Source organism: Danio rerio, chromosome 22, assembly GCF_049306965.1.
Source record: "Danio rerio strain Tuebingen ecotype United States chromosome 22, GRCz12tu, whole genome shotgun sequence".
NCBI classification, from domain to species: Eukaryota; Metazoa; Chordata; class Actinopteri; order Cypriniformes; family Danionidae; genus Danio; species Danio rerio.
This window is the reverse complement of record NC_133197.1, coordinates 17,798,348-17,823,474: the sequence shown is the minus strand read 5'-3', so window position 1 is coordinate 17,823,474 and position 25,127 is coordinate 17,798,348. Positions and strand designations below refer to the sequence as shown.

The 25,127-nt window shown below is 35.4% G+C and overlaps 1 protein-coding gene across 4 annotated transcripts in view; it reads left to right on the top strand.

The window, feature by feature from the left end:
* The window catches only part of ncanb (neurocan b), a 292,758-nt gene that overhangs the window by 27,479 nt on the left and 240,152 nt on the right, over positions 1-25,127 (top strand). For 2 of the 4 annotated variants that reach the window (XM_073937754.1, XM_073937756.1), the window contains one exon: positions 12,485-12,581. The exons of 1 other annotated variant lie outside the window; for it this stretch is intronic. The gene's annotated coding sequence lies outside the window, so the exon portion shown is untranslated. Of the gene's footprint in view, positions 1-12,484; positions 12,582-17,028; positions 17,283-25,127 lie in introns of those variants that run through there. One more of the 4 variants, XM_017353446.4, reaches the window with a different exon arrangement.

The window sequence follows — 25,127 nt, the reverse complement described above, 5'->3', positions numbered from 1 at the left end:
TATTAACCAGTGTGATACAAAAGCCATAATTAAAGATGAAATCTCTCTCTGTCTATTTTATAGATAAGCAATTTTTCCCTTAAGGGGCAGAAAGCAATAGGACATCTGGTTGCAACACCATCAAGACGGCATAACAAGAGACATATTTAATGTTCTTTTTCAGATTATGGGCTCCGTCTGCGAACACATCTGCGTGACACAGAGCATGCTGTTAAGTGCGTCTTGCAGGATATATCACATCCTTGCTTTCACTCCTCAAGCCGGGGAATATAATGAAGCTAGAGAGGATTTTTATGATGGGTATTCATGTTTGTAAATGGCTGGAGGCACATATTTAGTATTTCTAGGGTTTGTAATTGTGTGTTTGCTTGCAGGCAGACTACAGAAAGTGTGTTTATGGGTGGCAGAATTAAGCTTTTGCCCTCTGTGTGTAATACAACTGAGCCCAAGGACACACTTTGATCCGTCATTGTCTCGGCCTGGAGGTAAAGGAAACGCTTTTGTGGCGGCTGATGGGTTAAATCTGCCAATTATGATTTTCTAGGCTGACATCCACCCACATGCTTTGGCTTTTCCATCTGCATGTGTTCTGTATAATATTTTCATGCGGCTGAATTGTGTCAGTGGTAAAGATAATTGTTTTTTGTTATGTCCTGGTTTAAAATAGTTTTTTTTTTTTTTTATCATTGTCTTTATTTAAATTTACTGCCCCTCAAGTTGTTCTTAAAGGGACAGTTCACCACAAAATTTTAATTGTTATTTAGTTCTCTTCCACTTCAAACCTGTTTGTGTTTATTTCTTCTGTTGAACAACAAGGAAGATATTCTAAAGAATGTTGAAAACTATCGTAGTATTTTTTTGAAGAATGTTTGAGGAAAGCATAATATCATATAAAAAATGGACAAACTTGCATTTATAGAACATATCGTCATTATCATTCAACTTAGTGAAGTTTATGTATGAACTAATTTCGAGAGGATCATGTGCTTATGATTGACACGGCTTGCCTCGAGTCAAGCTAATGTCAGTACACCAACCAGACAATCCCTAACTTAGTATTAATAACCAAAGCATCTTATCTCAGTCATCTTTGTTTTGAAGAACCCCCCTTCCACCCCTTCTCCTCCTCTTTATCCTTTATCGGGCAGCGCGGTGGCCCAGTGGCTAGCACTGTTGCCTCACAGCAAGAATGCCTCTGGTTCGGGTCTCTACCCGACTAGTTGGCATTTCTGTGCGGAGTTCATGTTCTCCCCGTGCTTGTGTGGGTTTTCCCTGGGTTCTCTGGTTGGACCTGAGCTCAAACTCTCCTCTCGCCCTGTAAACGGGAAGGAGCTCCGTGCTCGAGGATCTTATGAATTCAGGGCTCTCTCCCAGGACAGCATGTCAAACTAGCCTTATTACCAATCATCAGCTAAGTGTGAACTCTTGAAAGGTTGATTTATACTTCTGTTTTTAGCTCGCACGTATGCTCTGGCACAACAAAGTAGGAATATTATACAATACGAATGCGAGTAGCATGAATAAAACTGAGATGTACTACATCTGCCATTTTGTCATGATCACGTGACCTTCCCACGTCAGTTGCGTTGCATCGCTCCCATTCATAATTTCTCTCACAGGGCATCATCGGATAGCGTATGTGCATTGAATGCACTCTTCAGAATCTCACCGGAAGTAGTAGGTTATACAGGTACTTTTCGATTTCTTTGGACATACTACTTTGCTCGCATACTGTTTTTAGCATACTATATTGTATGTATGCAATTTCATACGCAGTCATGGTTATTTAGATAATATTATATAAAAGACAAGGGAATTGTGTAATCAGGATGTTAAATTGAGAAAAAACTGCCCTTTTAAAAATCACCTACATTTTTACAGAGCAATAGTCACGGCACAATAACTACATCCACCATTTTGTCATGATCGCGTGACATACCCGCGTCAGTTGCGTCGCTTTACTCCCATTCATAAATTCACTTGCAGAACATTGTGGGATAGCATAGAGTGCATCAGATGCGTGCTTCAGAATCTCGTGTGGAAGTACACTGTAAAAAATGGCCGTGATTTTAACAGTAAAAAACTGTAAAAATGATACAGTACAAATCTGTAACCTGGTTAACGGTATGTTTCCTTAATATATACGGCGAATAAGCTTAAATTGACTTTCCCAGAATTCCCTGCATGGCACATAATTTTTTATGCATTTGGTTGACGTTATTATGGATCTTTTTAGTTGTTTCCCTATCAGTTATGTACATTACAGATTTATGTTACATCTAATGTTAATAAACAATGTTTATTTCATGACTGTAATTTTATGCGTGTTTCCATACTGATGTTTAGTAGCTGTGTGAATGATACCGAGCACCTTCTATATGCAGATACTCTTTTCTGCTTGTGGGAAAAGTTGATTGTGATGAGCATTGGCTCATTATGTAACTTCCTCATCACCACCTGCATGTGGGTGTGCTAAAGTGTCTAACTGTTTAACAAAAGATGTGTAAATGTTGATCATTCAAAATACACACATTTTACCTCTATAAATTAATAAAATACGGTAATTTACCTTAAAAATGAAAAATTACTTTTACGGTTTGTACCGTGTTTTTAACGGTAAAGTACTGGCAACCACAGCTGTCGGTTTTTTTACCGTAAATTTTGCGGAATTATTTTTTACAGTGTAGTAGGTCATCTGGGTTCTTTTTGAATTCTATGACTTCAAACGTACTTTTCAGCTTGCATATTGTTTTTAGTGTACGATATAGTATGGAAGTATGCAATTTTGAATGCAGCCATGGTTGTTTTCACTAATAATATACAAATGACAAGGGAATCATATATTTAGGATGTTAAAATAAACTAAACTTTAAAAATCACCTTTCAAAGATTACCTACAAATTCACTTAGCAATAGTCACAGCACAATAAGCAAATCTCAGCCAGATCTGTCATGTCTTTGGGTCTCCATGAAACCTTTCTGTTACGTTCAGTGCTATTTGGTGTTTTCCTAATTTGTTTGCGTTGTGAGGATTGTTTTGTAATTTTAGGATAGTTTGTGGTTTAGTCTTAGTGACTCCTAAAACTTCACTAATTATGGAACTAGTTTTTACATTTTAATGGTCTTTGAAACACATCTTGAGCAGAAACGTACGAGTTTTGTAAATTTAGCACTGAATCATCCATTTTTAGCCTTAAGATATTTTGTGAATACACCCCCTGAAAAGTAAACCTGCAGTTGCATAAAACAAAGTCAAAACTGTCACAGAAAAAGCCAATTATCATTTTTTAATTCATTGACCACAACTAATCTCCATATAATTATATGGGTCTGTAATATTCCATATACAGGCAACACAAACAAACAACACACATATACTTCAATAACGCAATGCAGCTTTGATAAAGGGCAAAGTCTCGGTAGGGTTAACTCTGAGAGCACATCGTGTCTGCTTTTTGTTTCTCTGTTTATTTATTTTTAATGTTTGCGCTGGAGGAAACTGTCACTCAGCTGTTTGTGTAGCGCTGACAGTTAAATATATTTCTGGAGGATGTTTTCCAACTGCCTATATTCCTTTTGATCATCCGCGTTTACCTGAATTATAGACTGACATGGAGATTATTATAGGCTGGCTGACTATAACAACAGTAAAGACGCCATCAGACAGATCGAACCGCACTGCTGCTTTTGCTTTATCTGTTTTGATGAAGATTGTCAGGTCTTGAGTCGATAAAGGTAATATGCTGAAGCACAGGGACGGGCGAGCTATAGAATATTGTTAAACATGACATTTCATTTATTCTGTCGTTATTTATAACTCGTCATCTCAGATCTATGAGTGCTGCTTGATTTGGTATCTGAGTATTTTGTGACATTTCTAAACTGAGCTTTGTTGTTTTATTTAGTGGAAAAATGACTGAAATATAAAAATGTTCTTATTTTTATGTAAACTAAGCAGCACTTTTGTGGTAAAGTCTAGAAGGGGTATGGCTGCAGATAAGCACATTAATGTATATTAATATACACTGTAACACCAGGATTTTAACTCTGGCAATTTTACTGTGTATAGCATAACTTTTTTTGTGACACAGTACAATAATAATTGCTGTTTTTTCATTAGGTTTGGGTAGGACGCTAATTATTCATTCATTTTCCTTTGGCTTAGTCCCTTCATCAGGGGTCACCCTGGCGGAATTAACTGCCAATTTATCCAGCATATGTTTTACACAGTGGATGCCCTTCTAGTCACAACTCAGTACTGGGAAACATCCACACACACTCATTCACACACATTCACTATGGCCAATTTAGTTCATTCAATTCACCTGTACCTTTCAGCTTCACCTTTAGATTGTGGGGGAAAAACCAGAGCACCTGGAGAAAACCCATGCGAACACCGGTCATGCAAACTCCACACAGAAACGCCAACTGGCCCAGCCTGGACTCGAATTAGTGACCTTCTTGATGTAAGGCGATTGTGCTACCCACTGCGCCACCGTGCAGCCCCAATTTTTTTATTTATTTGATTTTATTTATAAAGAATTTAGTATGACATATCTTTACTAATATCTTAATGTAAGATATATCACAAATAATTACAAAATAGCTGGAAACACAATACATTGAAGTGCAACAATAAACATATCAGTATAAATATAATATCTATAAGATTTATTCTTAATGATATTTTACAGAAAAACTGTACAACATCAACTGTATTAATTTTATGTAACCCTTTACACTTGAGTTTGTATTAAATCAAACCACTCTAAGGCTACACTGTAAAAAATGATGGGTCCCACACAAATTCTTCATGTTGACCCAACACAAATCAATTAAGTTAACCTAACTGTACAAAATTAAGTCGATTGAATATAAAACAATTTCTGTCATGAACACTCTCGGGATTTAGTATGGTAATGCTTATGTACAGTTGAAGTCAGAATCATTAGCCCTCCTGAATTATTAGCCCCGTTTATTTTTTCTCCAATTTCTGTTTAACGGAGAGAAGATTTTTTCAGCACATTCCTAAACATAATAGTTTTAATAACTCATTTCTAATAACTGATTTATTTTATCTTTGCCATAATGACAGTAAATATCATTTGACTAGATATTTTTCAAGACACTTCTATACAGCTTAAAGTGACATTTAAAGGCTTAACTAGGTTAATTGGGTTAACTAGGCAGTTTAGGGTAATTAGGCAACTTATTGTTTAGCACTGGTTTGTTCTGTAGACTATCGAAAAAAAATAGCTTAAAGGGGCTAAAAATTTTGTCCTTAAAATGTTTTTTTTTTTTTTATTTAAAAACTGCTTTTATTCTAGCCGAAATAAAACAAAAAAAGACTTTCTCTAGAAGAAAAAAGTTTTTCATTGCTCTGTTAAACATAATTTGGGAAATATTTAAAAAGGGGGGGGCTAATAATTCTGATTTTAACTGTATATAGCAATGTCAATGTATTTGGTCTTGACGGTATAGATCTGCTACGCTGCTGCTCTTGCATTGATTATTATGACAAAGCAGGTACAGAGACCTGCTACTGCCAGTATATACACAGAATCTAATACGCTACTGCTGTAAATATAATACATAAGTAAGCCCTGAAGCAGATCTAAACACAGGTGGAGCTGGGGTGGAGGAGGATCACTGAAAACACGCTGCAGCTTGACAGTGTAAAATGAAGCGGAACATCTCCTGCGCCATGTAGTTAATTAGGTAACCTATCATGTCGCAGTCACACTAGAGCTTGAGCTTGCGAAATTCTGTCATATGGCGGGATTAAACAAGATGATTAGACATTTAAAAAAAGCTAGCGCTTGGTCCATATTTTAAATTTCTGTCCAGAGAGGTTTTGTTTTGATCCTTGATTGGTCTCACGCAGTCAAGTGATGCAATTTCGCAGGTCAAAGTTAACCAAACTTGAACTTTGCAATGCAGCGAACTGCGAAACTTGTCGCATGAGCTTGGGTTTTTGCTCTGACGCATTGGCGTGCATATGAATGGAAGTCTATGGGGAGAAAAGTGCAGTGTGACCGCAGCTTGGGAATTGGGTTTTTACAACTCATTTTAAATAAGTAGTTTGAACAAGCAGCAAACGTACATTTTTTGAGTGTAGCAGTTGCCAGTAGTAATAAAAATAAATAATACACAGAGAAAAAAAATAGTATTTTCTTATAAAACATATTCAAAACATACTAATTTATTTTTTTAAATCACAATTAGAAAAAATGAGATCCTCATCCATTGCCTCATAAAATCCGTAATTGCTTTAGATTTGCGTGACTGGCACATTATTACATACACTTACCTGCTTTGGAGTCTGTATAATTGCTAATTAGGCAAAATGCTAATCAGTGTTCCGTCTTTTGAGATTATATCCTTTCACACTGGACATATTTTCATTTATAAACTGCCTTTAATGTGTTGAGGGGAATGTTTAATGTGTTCCTCAGAAGCTGTTCGCATTTCTAAGCGGTCTATACAGTTTCAAGACTAAAAAAAATCCAATAGACACATCTAGCACACACCAAAATCAGCTAAAATGCGAGCCAACGGCAAAGCTGTAATTTCTCAGCGCCGTAGTGTGTTTATCATTTACAGCCGAGGAGTCTCCGCGTTTCACCCTCATCAATTATGGATCAGCTGGGCCCCCCATCCAGCCGGCTTCATTTCATTCTCATTAGGATCTTGTGCTGACACTCTTCTTTTCTCCACGCTCCATGGCTTCTCCGCTGCTCCCGTAAAGGTCTTTAAGAGCATACAGGCTAAAACACTGCTGTTCATGCACCTTTCTTTTGACATTTTGGGTTTTGGGCTTTTAGTAAAATCTGTCTAATGATAAGCAAACATCTAGAACACTCTTTGATGGTTTATTTTGTTGCAGTTTATCTCTTTGCATGTGTAGATTTTAAACACAATGCATATTTTTAAGGCTGGTTTTACAAAATGTGAGTGACAAATCTCCATTTCAGCAGCTTTATGTACACTGTACAGTTGTATTTTTATCTGTATACAAAGGTATTCACAGTTGGATATATTCATACATGTTTTGCCTGATTATACATGCAACATTTATTTATAAAAAAAACTTTGTTCGCCATATTTTTTGAATGGTGTTTGTTATAACCGCTGACTTTGTCAAAACATAAATGAAACAAGCTCCACAAGTACCAATCAAGCAAGCCAGTGGTGACAGTGGTGAGAAACAAACTTCACCAATTGACAAAAGTAAAGGAAAAGCATTTTTTTTTCTGTTGTTTTCAATTTAAGCACACCATTTCCTAAAACGTCAGCATTTTTGTCAAAGGTTCTGACAGCTGAGAGTTTTTGGAAGAGCACTGACATTTTCAGCTGCGCAAATCTGCTTGTGAACAAGCACCTTTAACTGATAACCACCAAATTTGACCTTAAGACCTAAAATCTAGCTTAAAATGTTGGTCAAAATTGTTAGCTCCCTTGGTAAATATGAGCAAAGAATGTTTGAAAATTTGTATTGTTTGTTATTTTTTATCGAACCCAGGCTTGAAAATACTTACCTCAATACAATTTTGGGTATTTATTTGTTATATGCTGTACTGTGTACATTTCATTTCAAATTTCAGATGACAAATCCACTAGATAGTGCTGCCTTTTTGTAAATAACGTTTTGTGTATTTATTTATTTTTTATTTTTGTGTATGCATTTTATTTATCAGGGATGCCCAAACTTTTTCGTATAAATGGCCAAAACCCAATATCATTGAGAGCCATGGGCTGAAGAAAGATATACCACACTATATTAGATTTAAAGTTGATATAATTATATTAGATATAACGATTTAAAATTACTTGGGTAATTTCATAATTTATTAGAAAAAATACTTTAAACCATATAAACAGATGCAGTAGAACATTTAAAATGATAACTTATTGCAATATAGCATAGTCAATCACATTTATAACAGTGTCTGCATTTGCCTTGATTTGATCCTGTCAGGTGACAGTATGTTCATTAAAACTAAATCTGATTAATTTAAACCATTTAATTGAAACGTAACAATCAAACAAACAAATAAAAGGATTAAGTTTGAAATGACAATCTCTAAACCATCTCCATCATTCTTCTTCTCTTCTCAGATGGCATGACGGGCCAAATTAAAGATTACCATGGGCCCACTTTGGCTCACGGGCCGTAGTTTGGGCATCCCTGTTTTAAATACACATACATGTGAAGGAATGAACAAGAGTACCCAACCAATAGTGTTTCCAAAATAAGAGAAACGTAAGAGAAAAGTTCACCAGGACCACATAGTTTACCTTGGTTTTACATTGCTTTTATGTGTTTTGTGTAAATGTGCTTCACCGGATTCAAACGCAAGCTCTTTTTTTATCACAAGTGCAATACTATACAAAGTGAGCTACCGAGCAAACTGACCAGAAAAGTGACATATTCAAAAACATATTCGATTACAAAGCATAGACACTGTTAAGTTGTTTTGTGGTATTTATTTGTTGTTGTGCAGATCCACGTGGATATAATCCTTTATTTGTCAGTAATACCTAATTTTAAACATAAATAATTTAAATGTATTTTATCGTTTTAAATTAAAAATAAATAAAGGAACAAAAGATGTTGTCATCATACTCCACTGTGCATGTGTTGTTTTTTATCTTTGATTAAAAAAATCACAAACAACCTTTCTCTGAAATAAAACAACTAAAAATAGAGGAGAATTCTCATTACGAATTAAATTTCTCTTGTCCTAAAAACAAACAAACAAAAAAAAAATGAACAATTGCCGTTTGCAGTATTTTCTAAATTATTAAGTAATAAAGGACATTTCTCAAAAATCCCCACTGTAAAGAGCTTTGACTCCAATAATAATAATAATAAAATAAATGGAAAGATCATTTAAAATTTTAGAAGATTTTCATTTTAGATTTGCTACACAAAAACTGCTTGCCATTCCTTATGTAACCAATCAAATTTCAACTTATGATGTTAGTTATTAGTTTTAGTTGTTTTTTTACCCTATTGATCTCCAGTGTCTTGCCTTCACTATGCAGCGATGACACACAGCATCATTACCAGGCTTTGTTCCTCCATCCCTCCCCCTTTAGCTGATGGCAAGTGACCAAGACGAGATGGGCGAGCGGCGTTAAGTGCTTATGTCAGTGGTTTCTGGGTCAAAGAGCTGTGCGGTAGACCTGGATCCATGCCAGAGTCATGACAGAACCCCCCTCTGCAGCCATGATGGTTGAAACTGTGGAGGGAAACGGTAAAGGCTGGAGAACTGTAGCTACATGTGAGCTTTCTTGACACTGTCGACGGGGGATAAATGGATTAAAGGGGAAATTAATGGATTTGCGATCAATCACAAGTGTCCACAGTTCAGAGTTTTAACAAACAGACAAGTATCAAGCAGAGTTTTGTAATAAGTGGTTGGCAGCTGCCTTTCTCAGGCTTCCCTGGGGAGCCCCTGTGTAAAAATATTATTTTTATGAGCGTGTTTTTTATGCTTTATTTTTGTTTTATAGAAACTTTAATAATGTTTTTGCCATATAGGGTGGCTCAATATTGTTACAGTCACCAGCGATCTAGCTACTGTGGATCCCTGGAGAACTACAATCGGCCACAGTTGCAAACTACAAATCCTGTCATGCACCTCGCACACACCAGTTCTTGTTTGACATTGATTACACACACACAGCTGGAGGATCACTATGAACTGATTACATGGACTATATATACACCACACCTGCACACACACACATTGCTGAGTCTTATTTGCCCTGTAACATTACAACATGTTTTCCCTGGCTTTGTCTAGCCTTGTTTTGACCCTTGCTTTGTTTATTTGTTTATCCTGCCTGCTGCTTGTACCGGCCGCTCGCTTGTTTATTGACCTTGACATTGAATTATCTGAATGTTCCTGTTTGCACCTGTTTTGACCATTGCCTGCCTGACCAATCTGCCTAAAAAACAGCATGTGAATCCTTACCTCCGTTGTCAGCACCGCTGTGTTACAAATGTACAGCACTTTTTTTTATTTATTTAGTAATTAACTATGCTTAATGCTCATTATAAAATTCTATTTATTATTTGATTATTTTGTATTTTATTATATGATATTTTATGGATAGATTTTTAACTTTAGCATATTATATCCCCACTTTATTACATTATAGCCCCATATGGCTGTTTATTTATTGAATTATTTAGTTGAATATAATTTTAATGAAAAATAAATATTTAAAAAAGCTTAATATAGCCCTAATGTAAAACTTTCTTTCTTTCTTTCTTTCTTTCTTTCTTTCTTTCTTTCTTTCTTTCTTTCTTTCTTTCTTTTTCTTTCTTTCTTTCTTTCTTTCTTTCTTTCTTTCTTTCTTTCTTTCTTTCTTTCTTATTTTCTTTCTTTCTTTCTTTCTTTCTTTCTTTCTTTCTTTCTTTCTTTCTTATTTTCTTTCTGTCTTAAATTGAATTGAATGTAAATTTTAATAAAAAGTCATTATTGGGCACTTTCTTTTGTACTTTTTTATTTTGTTTCGTTTCATAAATGTTCTGACAGCTGAGTGTTTTTGGAAGAGCTTTGGCATTTTATATGAGAGTTTAAAAAATGTATATTGTTTGTTATTTTTATGGAACCCAGGCTTGTAAATTCATGCCTCAGTCTCCATTTTTGTGAAACATAGAAGATGTTGTTTTGTTTACATTTCATTGAATGTTATTTTTGTGCTTTATTTTTATTTTATTGAAGCTTTAATAATGTTTTCGCCATATTGGGTCGCTCAATGTACAGAACTTATTTTTTTTTTTAGTAATTATGATTAATGCTTAATTATAATATTTATTGTTTGCTAATTTTGTATTTTACTATATGATATTTTATAGGAAGATTAACAACTTTATTACATTATAGTCCCATATGGCTGTTTTTTTATTGACTTATTTGATTAAATATCATTTTTATGAAAAACAAATATTTAAAAAAAAAGCTTATTATAGCCCTAATGTAAATCCATCTTTCTTTCTTTCTTTCTTTCTTTCTTTCTTTCTTTCTTTCTTTCTTTCTTTCTTTCTTTCTTTCTAAAGCGGTTATTGGGCACTTTCTTTTGTTCTTTTAAAGGGTCAAGAAACACCAAAAACATTTTTTGAGCTTTTGACAGTCGTATATGTGTCCCACACTGCTAAAAACACTATGAGGACACATCTCACTAAAAAGTGTAAATTGGTTGTTTTTGCGTTATTTCAAGCAAATTCGTACTTCCGGTTTGAAATGAACTATTGAAGCTGCGTCACGGCCATGACATAATAGCGTTGTATTCCAGCGTGCAGACTGGGCGTCTGTGCCAGAGTGTGTCTTATTACGTCTCAGAGTGTGCTGCATTTATGCATAAGTAAAGCTTGGTTCAAACCAATCAGCGCGCTCGATTGTGCAACTTCATTAATATTCATCACTGTCATAGTGTTTAGACGACAGAGACGCCACGTTGTGTTGGCAAAACAAGCGTGAAGTGTTGCTTTTATAGTTTGCTGCAGTTAAGTTTTGTTTTTATTTTCTCTCTGTGAGAGCTCAGCTGGAGTCACGTGTGGATTACAGTGTACGCGACGCTCGACAACAATAAGTTAACGTGTCTAAGGAGGATTATTGTTAATCTGAGAGCTGTTCTCATCTGCAAGCGGTGAGATCCGGATTCGCTTGTAGTCTCCTCTTAATAAAGACGTGGCTCTAGTTGCTGTAGATTGTCCTGAATAACACACGCGGCTTTCTGATGCTACCTGCCGTGTGCACCAAAGTTTCTGGGAAATGCAGAGGTTTTTTTTCTTTCATTCGCCTTGCGGTATCAAACATTGCATGAAAAATACACGCTTACAGCAGTTCCTCGAATCAAATAATAATAATATTTAAGCCAGGCGTAATGGTGGTGCAGTTGCCTCACAGCAAGAAGGTCATTGGTTCAAGCCCCGGCTGGGTCAATTGGCATTTTTGTGTGGAGTTTGCATGCATTGTCCCCGTGTTTGTGTGGGTTTCCTCTGGGTGCTTCGGTTTTCCTCACAAGTCCTAAGATATGCGCTAAAGGTGAAGGGTAAGCTAAATAATTGGGCAAGCAAAATAGTGTATGTGTGTAAATGAAAGTGTATGAGTGTTTCCCAGTGATGGGTTGCAGCTGGAAGGTGCGCAAAACATATGCTGGATAAGTTGGCGGTTCATTCCACTGTGGCGACCCCAAATTAATAAAGGGACTAGGCCGAAAAGAAAAAGAACGAATGAATGAATGAATAATATTAAAGCCACACTAGTAAGTAAATATAACATTTTTAATTTAATTTATGTAAATATCTTAGTAAATGTACAACAGCTTTCATAATATAAATGACTAAGCAGTTGAACCAGCTAAAATGAACTTTATAAGCTATGATATAAATAGCCGTAGTTAAAAACAACATTGAAATGAAAGTAAATGAAAGAAATGTCCATATGTTTTCTGTATGTGTTTACAGGCCCCCTGCAGATTTGTAAACTCCAGGGGTCCGTGCACCCCGCCTAACAACCAGGCTCTGAAAATTCAGTGGTCCAGACCCTTATTTTGATCATACGGTAAGATCAAACAGTGCAAACCTTTTAATTGTTCTTCAAAATCTTAATAAAACTTTCTCACGTTTTGAGTCCCACTGCACAACAGCATCAGCAGAATGAATGGTAAATGTAACAACACATTATGCTTCAGCAATCATTTCCCAGAGCATCACATTCTGCTGCGTATCAGTTATTATATGCATCTAATTCCCAGATGAAGCCAATAACAAATCTGTGCTTATTTCAGAATAGTTACATCACAGCCTTTTAACGAAGTGCCATTTCTGAGATATTGTAAAGCGTGCAGAAAGTGTAAACATAGCTGTTATAAATCATATTAAAGCAGTCATCCGGTGACCCATTGAAAAGCCTATATAGTGTTGTTCTTTTTCGAGGAATCCTTTGTTCATTGACCGTCACATTGTCAATGTTTAAATAAAGGATTTGTGTGGCAGCATGTACTGTATTGTCCCTTGATAATCACTTTGAGGGAGCCTAGAACAATGGGTCATATATTTTTAACACACATGTGTGTCTGTGGGTGTATATATATATATATATATATATATATATATATATATATATATGTATGTATGTATGTATGTATGTATGTATGTATGTATGTATGTATGTATGTATGTATGTATGTATGTATGTATGTATGTATGTATGTATGTATGTATGTATGTATGTATGTATGTATGTATGTATGTATATATATACAGACCAGGATATTTTCTCCCCATGTAGTTTGTCAGCAAAGTCATTTCTCATGCTTGTTTTGGTTTGGTTTGGTTTGCTAAAAAGATGGCGAGCCAATTAGCCTCCTGTTTTAAATCCCCACTAATACACTTCAAAGAGCTGTGCTGCCAGATTATATTTAGCTTATGATTGGCATTTATTCAGACAGTCTGTATAAGAAATAATCTCTTTTCAATAAAGCATAATGGTTATTGTGTCCCTAATGTGCGCTAATGATCGGCTACAATGTTTGAAGGCAAAAAAACAGCCCTTTTTTCAGCATAGACCAGGCTGTTATGTTCATTATGAGATGCGGCATCTCAACAGGAGCGTCGCTTTGTGGTTTGTTGTGATTTGTTTACACAGTAACATCTGTAACGTAATGACAATGATAAATGTGACGAGCGAGTGAACTGGGGGTGGTGTTAAGTGAGTGGGCTTCTGTGGGTCGGCTGAAATGTGTGTCAGCGGACCACGGCGTGGCCCCAAGGAACAGATTTGCGGCATCTCGAGGGACATCATTATTCTGTCATAAAACAGGGGGCAGGTCAGGGCGTTCAGAGGTTTTTCTAAAGGCTCCTCGTGATGCTGAGATGATTTATTCATCTGCAAACAGAGGAATTGGTAGACGGCTTGGGATACAAAGACAATGGATGTTTGTGAGGACATTTGTCAAATAATGGACAGGGAAAAGAGACTACGGGCTATGCTAGAAATTTGGCTTACATGTAAAAAGGTGCGGTGAAAAATGCTGACAATAGAAAATTATTACTAAGAAATTCTAACATAAATTAAAAAAATTATTTAACCAAAAAATTGTATTTTAGTTAAATTTCACACATTTTTGAAAGTGAAACTAACAACATTTAGGCTCTACTTGTGAAACTGCTAAAGGCTTTAATACATTATGATAAATTGGAGTACACTAAGATAATAGAGGTACTTAATAGTTTAAAAACCCTGTTTATATGTGCGTATGTATTTTCTTTATATATGCATATGATCATTTTCTTTTTACACCTTTGATTTCTGGTGATTTTCTGGTGTAGACTTTTAACATGACTTTGGCAACAATAGGTGATTCAAAGACCCCGTTGCGTGAATGTGCTTATACAATAAGGCATGCATACTTAATATACAAACAATTTATAAATTTCTTTGTTAATTTATTGTATGTATACACACATTTATAAGTATACATTGGTGTTTTATATTTGTAGAATGTGGTACAAAAAGGTTTAGAATGTTGATTGGTTGCTACTTTCATACATATAATTGACTTTTGTTTGCTAGTCTCTGTTAAACACATCTAGACTTGGTTACAATTTATGATGTATTTATTATAGCATGTATAAACCATTTTAATGTGGTCATGTCATTGGTCCATGGACATTTACTGCTTGTTATCGAACTATTTCATACAGTATAACTGTAACAAGAGGTAATTCAATCATATCATAACTTTATTTATCAATATGTGGCTCATTTTGGATTCTCAGAAGCTACAGAAATTAAAAATATAAAACAGGAAATGCGTTGGGACCATTGTTTTTGTTTGCATCCCTCAAGATGGTCCATATTTAGAATGTATATTTACATTTATTAACAAGAATATATTTAATATATACAATAAAAAATCCTAAAACCTAGCAAAGACATACAAGTATTTGAATGGCGATTCATTTGCAATGAGTATGACATTTGTTCACCAGCTTTTTAGCTCATAATTGTAAAAAACATTACTTTAACAACAATTGCTGATTTGAAAATTTTGTTTATATACTTGTATACTAAAGAAATGTTGCATACATAGAATGGATTCATAAAACCTAGAGGTTTTTTAAGGAATACACTTTATGAACAATTGCTGTTTGATAACCTTTAAGTGTATTTTTAGTGTATTATAACATATTATATATTCTACATGTGTACATATTTGTTAACCTAATGTAATATTTATTTTGTAACCTAATGTATAATTTATGATTTATAAATTATGTACATTTATTTAAGACTCCATACAGAATACATTAATTGCATATATATATATATATATATATATATATATATATATATATATATATATATATATATATATATATAATATATATATATATATATATATATATATATATATATATATATATATATATATATATATATATATATGTGTATATATGTGTATGTGTGAATTTGATATCAGAAATATTAGCCTCCGTTTATTTTTTCCTCCCAATTTCTGTTTAACGGAGCAAAGATTTTTTCAGCACATTTGTAAACGAAATAGTTTTAATAACTTATTTCTGATAACAGATTTAATTTATCTTTGCCATAATAACAGTACATAATATTTGACTAGATATTTTTCAAGACACTTCTATACAGCTTAAAGTGACATTTAAAGGCTTAACTAGGTTAATTAAGTTAACTGGGCAGGATAGGGTGATTAGGCAAGTTATTGTATGGATTGTTCTCAAAAAAATAAATAGCTTAAAGGGGGCTAATAGTTTTTTTACCTTAAAAACTAAAAACTGCTTTTATTGTAGCCGAAATGAAACAAACAAGACTTTCTCCTGAAGAAAAAAATATTATCAGACATACTTTGAAAATTTCCTTGCTCAGTTAAATGTCATTTGGGAAATATTTTAAAAAGAAAGCAAATTCAAAGGCGGGTTAATAATTATTACTTCAACTATATATATATATATATATATATATATATATATATATATATATATATATATATATATATATATATATATATATATAGTTAAAGTCCTAATTATTACAAATTATTAAATTTTTTTAATTGGCTTTACGTGTTAGCTAGGTAAAATTATGTCATTTTAAATACCCCCACCTCGCATATCATGTTGCAACTTCCTTTGGAGGAATTTAAATAATTAGTGACTCTAGCTCTATTAATCTCACCCTGTACAGAACAATAAATCTCCTCAAACAAATGACCAAACAAAGGACTGAATTGCTGAGTCGCTGAATAATGCTGTAAAATAATGCAACTTTAACCCCCCGCCCCCCCCCCCCCCACCCCCAAAAAAAAAACACACACACACTTTAGTCATTTAGTTGCTACTTTGTAAGGAATTCAAATTAGCGACCCTTGTTCTCTTTAATTCTCACACTGTAAAGTACAGAACAATAAATCTGCCCAAGCAAATGACCAAACAAAGGGCCAAATTGCTGGAGTATTGTGCGAAATATTATCCATCCAGTTCACTATAATAAATATTGTTGTATACTCTGCTTTTTACTACAGTTGATCAGTAGACTATACTATCTATAATATATACAGTATATAATATAACGTCAAAAATCGAATTTACTATAAATTACAATATTTTTCATGTGGGTAGCTGTAGCTTGTTTGAACACACTGTAAAAGATAATGTAACTTTTAAAGACCCCCTCTTTACACATTTTGATGCAACTTCCTTTGGAGGAATTCAAATAATTAGTGACTCCCTCATTCACTATAATTCACACCCTGCATACAGAACAATAAATATGCCCAAGAAAATGACCAAACAAAGGACGGAATCGCTGGAATATTGTGCAAAATATTATCCATCCCCCACCGAAGTCCACAGAGAATTGGCTCGCTATATCCAATCTAACGCACACTCTTTCCTCAGCATCTGCTCGGCTCGTGCGGTGAGGTGCTGTGAGGAGGGGGAACCGCTGAGCCTCCGCGCGCGCGCTTTTGTTCAGTGTCTTCTCGCGACCGGTAAAGTGCGCGCAGCTTCGAGCTCCTCTCTGCGCGAGACGCGAGCTGAGGAGAAATACCGTGGTTTCTGAATGATTTTCACGCAGTAAGGAGCGCATTTCTGAGGCTGAACAGATTTTTATTCTCTTGAATGGTTTACCTCAGCGGCTGTTATCACATACTCTGCTGTATATCTGAGGCGACGCGGCATTCCTGTGGACTTTTCTGAGGCGACGACGCGCTTTACTTCAGAGAAGGTGAGAACTGGCGATGTTATTGTGCTTAAGTGCTTCATTATTATTGTGTAACCTGGTGTAGTGTGTTTTGTGGGTTATTTAGAGCCCTCTTACCAAGCGCAGAGGACAGTCAAGGGGACAAAACCAGGAGCTCAACGATATTGAAAGTCCATTTCTGATGCCTGTTGTGATTGACACCATATGTATTGTGGTGAAATGTGGCATTTCCATAGAGTGGAGTGCTGTTTAATGTTAGAAATCAGGTATTTATATGGTTCTAACACCAGCTAATCACGTAAATGCTTAAATATTAAGTTATTTCGAAAGTACTAGTGCAACACTTCCAAATATCCATTACTATTAATGGCTTGAATGTTCATGTCCTGTTTTCCCAGATACACACAAGTGACTCATTTTACGTCTTCTAAAATAATCTCTGACCTGCAAGCTTTCACTTGCAGTAATGCCCTGATCTGAAGTGGTTAAAAGAAATCCCATCAAAAAACTAGCGAGTAAGAATTTTGAGATTGAAAGGGACCCTGCATTTTTATTTCTCCTTCGCAGAGTGTCAGCTGGATGCTGTTTAAAGCTGACAACTGCTGAGCGCTGCCAGTCTTGTGCCTGCCCGTCGACAGCGTGTAGCTGGTGGGAGAGGAAGACAGACCCCAATTTCTCTTGGCATTCTGTCATGACTGTCTCTGTTCGGTCTGAAGTCCTGAGTCTCTACCTGACGGAGCACTCCAGGTGCTTCTTGCATCAGTCTGCAACAAGTCTTGATGCTGACAAGAGGAAAGTGCAGCCGAGTGACTTGTGAATGTGAAGATGTGTGTTATTTGTCAAAGAGCATCAGAAATAGAAAGGGGTGCGAGTTTTGGCTCCAGGTGCCCTGGGGAAATTTCAGGCAGCTGTTTGCAGCAAATTGGTAACTGTGTTGCAAGGTTTGTAAAGAGCGTTGCCCTCTTCTCTTCTCTTCTCTTCTCTTCTCTTCTCTTCTCTTCTCTTCTCTTCTCTTCTCTTCTCTTCTCTTTTCTTCTCTTCTCTTCTGTAGTCTTCTGCAGTCTTTTATCTGTTTGTTAACTTTTTTTTAGGTTTACACCATTTTGCCTGGGAATTTGCTATTTGGCATTCATTTTGGCAGGGGTTTGCATCATTTTTTTGTTGAGAGTTGGTGATTTTTGGTGACACGTGACAAGTGATGCGGCAAAGTTGGAGCCCAACTTCTTGCAAATGAGCCATGCAGTAACTCCCAATGAGAGCATAGAAATTGCGGCATTGCAGAAGTACATGTCACAGCAGTTTGATAACATCTAGCAGTTGGTTTTGGTTGGCGTATGTTGCTAGAGCTAACAAAAAAGGTGATGCCACAAAAAAAAGCCTTCATGGGGCTTCCCATAGACGTAATGATTTTTTATACTGTACAAACTGTGCATTGTATCCTCCAACTCTAACTGTACACCTGAACCCAACCCTCACAGAAAACAATCCAGAATTTTTATTTTCAAAACACTTCCTTCTGTGTGATTTGACTCGCATGGAGATCAAAAAAAATAAATAAATAAATAAATTCCATTGGGACATAATTAACTGGTATTGCTATACTTCTGGAGACATTTGCTCACCACAACATAAGGAGTGCAAGGTACACACATATATACACAGGTTTGAACACAACTTTTTTATGTACCTATTGTCATACTATATATTTTTTGAATTTCAATTATCCAACACGTTACTTGGCATTGACCCTAATTAGGTATTACTTACTCCTAGGGCCGTTTATATAGAAGTTGATTTCTAGCCACACCATGTTGGTGTTTCGTAACATCAAATTTTTGACGAGGTGGGTCATTAGCCCAACGCTTAACCCCCAATCTTGAATACCAGGACATATACCAGGCCTGTAGCAAGCCTGGTGAAAGGAATGGTTCTTTTTTCCTTAAAAAGGGGACCTTTTTGCAATTATACTCCTCATTTTCTATTTAATTATGGTATTTAAAAACATTTTAAGTACTATTTTTGACTAAATTAGCTTGTTGGACAGTTATCATTACCTCACTTTTTGATGTACCAAAAATATTTACAAAAAATTTAGAATAAAGAAATATGAAAAAATACTATATTTTTTAGCCTATTGTCATTTAAAAGGTAAATTATAAATAAAAAAAACTGGCCAGCGCATTTAACTTTCCTCAGTCAGAATGTAACCATTTGAAAAAAGTATGATAATGTAGAGCATTACAATTTTTCTAGCCTCTCTTGTTAAAAGTTAATTTAAGAATTCATGGATAACAACTATAGTCAAAATAGTATTCAAATAATATTTAATATGGTCCGCTTTTGGTGCTTGACACCTTTTCATTGGTAATTTTTTTGTTTAAATAAGGTCCAAGATTTAGAATAAAAGTTACTTGTAAAATGCTTTCTCTATTTAAACACAATACAGTAGCAAAAGATGACTTCACTTACATCAGATTGTATGTTTTCTAGCACAGCTGGATGTTGGACTCATGAAAAATAATTGTTTGCATTCATCAAAACTGACTAGGTGAAGTCACAACAGATAACAGAGGGTTTTGCTCAGTCTTAAAGCCTTTTCAATGGGTTATTTTCACTTATTATGATGGCATCGCAGTCAAAGTGGGACAAATGTTTGGGAAAAATTCTGGATCTTTGTCAGTGAGGGGTGGGTCTTTTAAACCACCTGACCCCCACCCCCCGCATAAAGGCCTGTACACACACACTATACAGATAATTTAGCTTACACAATTCACCTATAGCACATGTCTTTGTACCCACACGAACACAAGGAGAACATGCAAACTCCACTCATAAATTCCAACTGACCCAGCCAGGGCTCGAACCAGCAACCTTCTTGCTGTAAGGCGACATCACTACTCACCGTGCCACCCCAGAATTAGGTATTAGTACAATCATATTTTAAATGGACCATATCAACATATGGGTGTCTGCAGAGGCTGAGTTGCTAACCTGTCACCCTCAAGCAACCCTTTTGCTGGTTGCATCTATATCAGGGTGAGCGCTTCGATTCAGCACCTCCAGGTTCAAAGACCCTTTTTTTCTATCCCTAGTCCCAGTGGAGCAGAACAGCCCTGCCAAACCAAGCAGTCTTTCATGTGTGCTCCAAACCCTCGGTATATTTCTCCTTGGGGCATCCATTCTGCTCTTTATCTGAGCGCCCTCTTCTTCTCCCTGTATAATCATAAATGCCAGCGGAGCACCTCTGAGCATGTTGTCTCTTGAAGAAAACGTGAAAATTGCCTCAGAGCGCAACCGCTTTGGCGCTGGGTGACTTTTAGAGGGCACTTGATTGATTCTCACATTTTAATAATACGTGTTTCCGCTCGACTGCGTAGGTTAGTGCCAACAATCGTACGAGGGGAGGGGGGGGGATTGTGCTGACAGGTGGAATTGAAATTGTACTTGAATAGCATCCAGACAGCTAAATGCTTTCAAATTCCAGGAGATAATGTCCTTGTCGTAAATTAGCATGAGCTCTGCTTAATGGACCAAGCTTACCAAAATTACAGAGGAAACTCTTGGTAGATGCAATTTAAAGAAACTTATAAGTAATGATGAAGAGGGCTTTGTCAGTGATGAAAATTTGACAAAGGTCATTTTAAAAGGTCAGTTCAACCTAAAATTAACTTTGGTCTCAAACTGGAATCTGCATTCGCATCAGAGCCACTATCATGCAGAAATCAGTCCAACAGTGCGTTCAAATTATGTTAATAATATGATAAAATCATATTTTCGAGTTGAAAGCATATTACAAAGTCATAATAATTACAGCATTATATCTGTCGTGTGTATACAAGAAGTCAATTGAAACCCTGAAGTGTAGTGCTTGACTTGCTAATGAACAACACTATCTTTTATATGTGCTGACTTAAGATTGTTAGCTTTTATTGAATTAATTATGTTTGCTTTTTTGAGTTTATACTAACATGCCGTCCGTTGTAAATTCATTCTGTCGTTTATGTCTACATTGTATACAAATAGCACATACATGCATACACAGTGCTCAGCATTTATAAGTACACCCCTCACAAATTCATCTTTTAAAATAATATTTTTAATAGGAAGTTATACAATATTATATTTGTGCATATACATTAGATTAGTCAGTACTGAAGCCAAATCTGGAGCTTGTCTAACAAAATAACTTACTATAATGGTCCAAAAACTAGTCCACCAAAATGTATGTTATAGAAAAATATTAAATACAAATTAAAAAAGTAGAAAAAAATTTGAAAAATTTAGTTGAAATTTTGTAGGTTCTAATTTTTTTTGCAATATTTAGCTTGAATTTAATTGTATTATATTTCAATTTCTAAATCTGTTTGGTGACTAATATAATATTTTAATAAATTTATCTGTTTAATAAATCTGTTTTTCCAATTCACCAAAATACATTGCCTATATTCACTGAGAAATGGATAAAAATATGCATTTTCAAAATGTGTACTCAATTATGCTGAAAACTGTATAATGAAAGTAATTGAAGAACAAGGAGCAAGCAAAAAACTCAAAATAAGCAATATATATAACTTGTTTCGTTATTGTTTTTGCATGCTCCCTTCCTTGTTATTTCTTTACTTTTTAATATTATCATTCTTATTATTATTACTAATGTTGTAAATATCATTGTTACTAGTCCCCACAATTTTTTCATCCATCGCTATTTCACTTTTCATTAATTTACAATAATTCTTCTACTTTATCTAAAAATGCTATCGATGCATTTAGTTTTTGCCAACCCAGGCTCATTCTGAAAACGTACCGCTATATTTATATATTTATATATTATATTATTAGTGCCAAATTCATCCCAGGAGGTGTGTCTTTTTTGCAGTTTTAGTTTTCTTGAATCCACCTGAGGCTGCTGTATACGCTTTTTCAGATCTAAAATTTCTCTCGCGAGTGCCATTTGCATCTGTTCTTGCGTAAATCCACCAGAGGGCATTGTCGACTAAACGATTGACTGACCAGCTTGATCTCAAGAGACAACATAAGTATTTACTTTTTGTCGGTTAATGATTAAACTCGCACAAATTAGCCTCGAATTCATAACCTCAAGTTCAGTTGTACAAAATTGTACAATTTTTAAAAGGAGGTGTGGCACCCAACCCCACCCCTAAACCCAACCATCATTGGGTGATGTGCAAGTTGTGCTAAATTGAATGAATTAAATCGTACGAATTCATACGAATTAGCCACTAAATCAAGAAGTTACAAATTGCCATGAGATTCCGTTGGACTGATCTACCCTCCTCCTTCCCTAAACCCAACTAACAGTGTTTTCAAAAGCACCAATAGACCCAAATTTTGATTTTCAGAATAAGCCTATGTTGGTTCACACACTCACTAACACATAAATAAAATAAATATTTTAATAAATATTTTACTAAAGTGTTGAATGTTGCCAGTCAGTTTATGTTATGATTGTATATAAATTGTTTATGTAAAAATTGTCATATCCTCTATCAGTGCAGAAAACACTTGTGTTATGCATAGGGGTGAATAAATGAACGCTTATGTTTAATTTACAGTGATCATAATGCAGACACATTTCAGCAGCATGATTGATTCATGATACATGCTGTTTTCTGGGTTGTTAGACTAGTCAGCTAATCACTTACAATAACATATCCTCAACATATAAAGTATTGATATGTCTTCCGAGGATTGTTTTTCAAGGTCTTGAACACCTTGAAGCATCTGAGTTTTAGATTTTGTCAGAGTTACAGATTTTCAATGAAGGAACAGAAAACTCTCTCTAGAAGTTGCACAGATTTCTTGTGGGTTCAGAGATTATTGAGCAAATGATGTCTAAATTAAAATTTTGAGGTGAACCGACTCCTTAATTAGATAGTTTTTTAAAGTGGTTTCTTATGTGCTTCCAAAGCTTTGAGTAGATTTTTTTGATTTCTGTTGAAGTCAAAAGAAAGTATTTTGATGCAAACTGAAACATGTTACCATTGACTTCCATACACTCTGAAAAAAAATAACATTTTTCTGCCAGCTAGGGCTGTTAAATTACAGAAATTTACAGTAGAATAATGGATGTTAAATTACAGAAATTTGCCGTAGAATAACAGATGTTAAATTACAGAAATTTCCCATAAAATAACAGATGTTAAATTACAGAAATGCATCTAAGAATAACGGCTGTTAAATTACAGAAGTTTATCGTAGAATAAATTCCATAAAATTACAGAAACTTCCTTAAATTTTTATTTCTGGTAAATTTCTGTAATTAAACTTCTTCTTTATACATTTCTTTGTTCCTTTCTTCATAATATCTTCTTTTGTGTTCAACAAAGAGTCAATCAAGTGAAGGGCAAGTAAACGATGACAGAATTTTCATGTTTCATTTTGGGTGATTTATCCCTTTTAGTGAGCTGAGGTGATATTCTGTTTATGTTTTGGGCAAATAGATGCCAGTAAATGTCATAATTTATGCCCACATTCATGCAGGTTGGCATTTCATTGTGTGTGTGTGCGCGCACACCAGCTCTTGATTGACAGCTGACAAGAAAGACTAGCTGTGTCTAATCCCATGAGCCAGAGGAAACAGTTGGCAGCTGCTGTCTCTACTACATGTGTCACCCGCCAATCCACCTTCACCCAAAGTCTGAATATTTATTGGCACCCGGACCGGACCTGGAGATACATTATTCAGAACGGGCATTTGCCTCCTTAAACACCATAAATGAATCATGACACCTGCTCTGTTTTTGCTGCTTTGGAAACGGGACCGTAAGAGTTTAACTTCGCAGAGGGAAAAGGAAAGATTAATTTTAATTTCTTTTCAGCCCTAATTCCTTTTTCTGTCTTGAATAGATTCCATTTGGCTCACAGGGCCGCTCAGACAAAAACACACTACCTTGCGGTTTAAAGATTCATTTAGAAAATGTTTTATCGCTTACCCTGTGGGAGAGGTCCAGAAGGAAAAGAAGCCTGATAATTATGCCAGCAATTTGCACAGTGCTACTCGAGGCGCTCGGTCCTTCAATAGCAGCTTTTCTGTCTTGTTCCCTGGTATTTTTATCCTGTGTTTTCAGCACTGGACAGCTCCCAAGCTTTGGCTATTGTGCACACAGCTGCTGGCTGCTAATAAATGAACAAGACCAGCAGCATCGCTGGAAATCATATTTGCTCCAAGAAGAAAATGGCCTGTTGGAGTTCTTCCTCTGCGCGTTTGCATTCGGGACGACAGCAAAGCTGAAAAAAGACAGATGAGTGGTGGTTCACTGGACAAATAGCCTTGTGGGTCCAGCTGCATTCATCTTAGCCTCACGAGTGCTTGAATTCTCCAAATCTGCCATTTGAAGAGGTTTGGAATTAGACAATGTTTACACAGGGGAGCGCTTACACATTTTTAACTAAAATCTCAAAACTTTGTATGCATTTTTGCCATTCATTTCCAAAATAGCTGTGTTTTGGCCTGTAAATGTGAGCTTTTAAGAATGAGTTACTGTTTAAACTATAAAAAAAGATTTTATGAAAACGTGGATGTCAACAATGGTGAACTACAGCACCATATGTGCACAGAGGCATGGGTTTATATCCAAAAATAATCCCTATATTCCTAAACAGTGCACTATTAAAGAGAGCACCCATTTCTAGTAGTGTCCGAAACCATCAAACCAGGCTCATTCTGAAAACCTACCCCTATATACATTTCTGGAGAGTGCCAAATACCTCCCAGGAGCTATGTTTTTTGCAGTTTTTTTTTTCATGAATCCACCAGGTTGTGTTTATGTCTTTTGAGATCTCAAATTTCTCCATTTGCACCTGCTCTTCTCGCATAAATACACCAAATCAACTGACTGTGTAACTGAC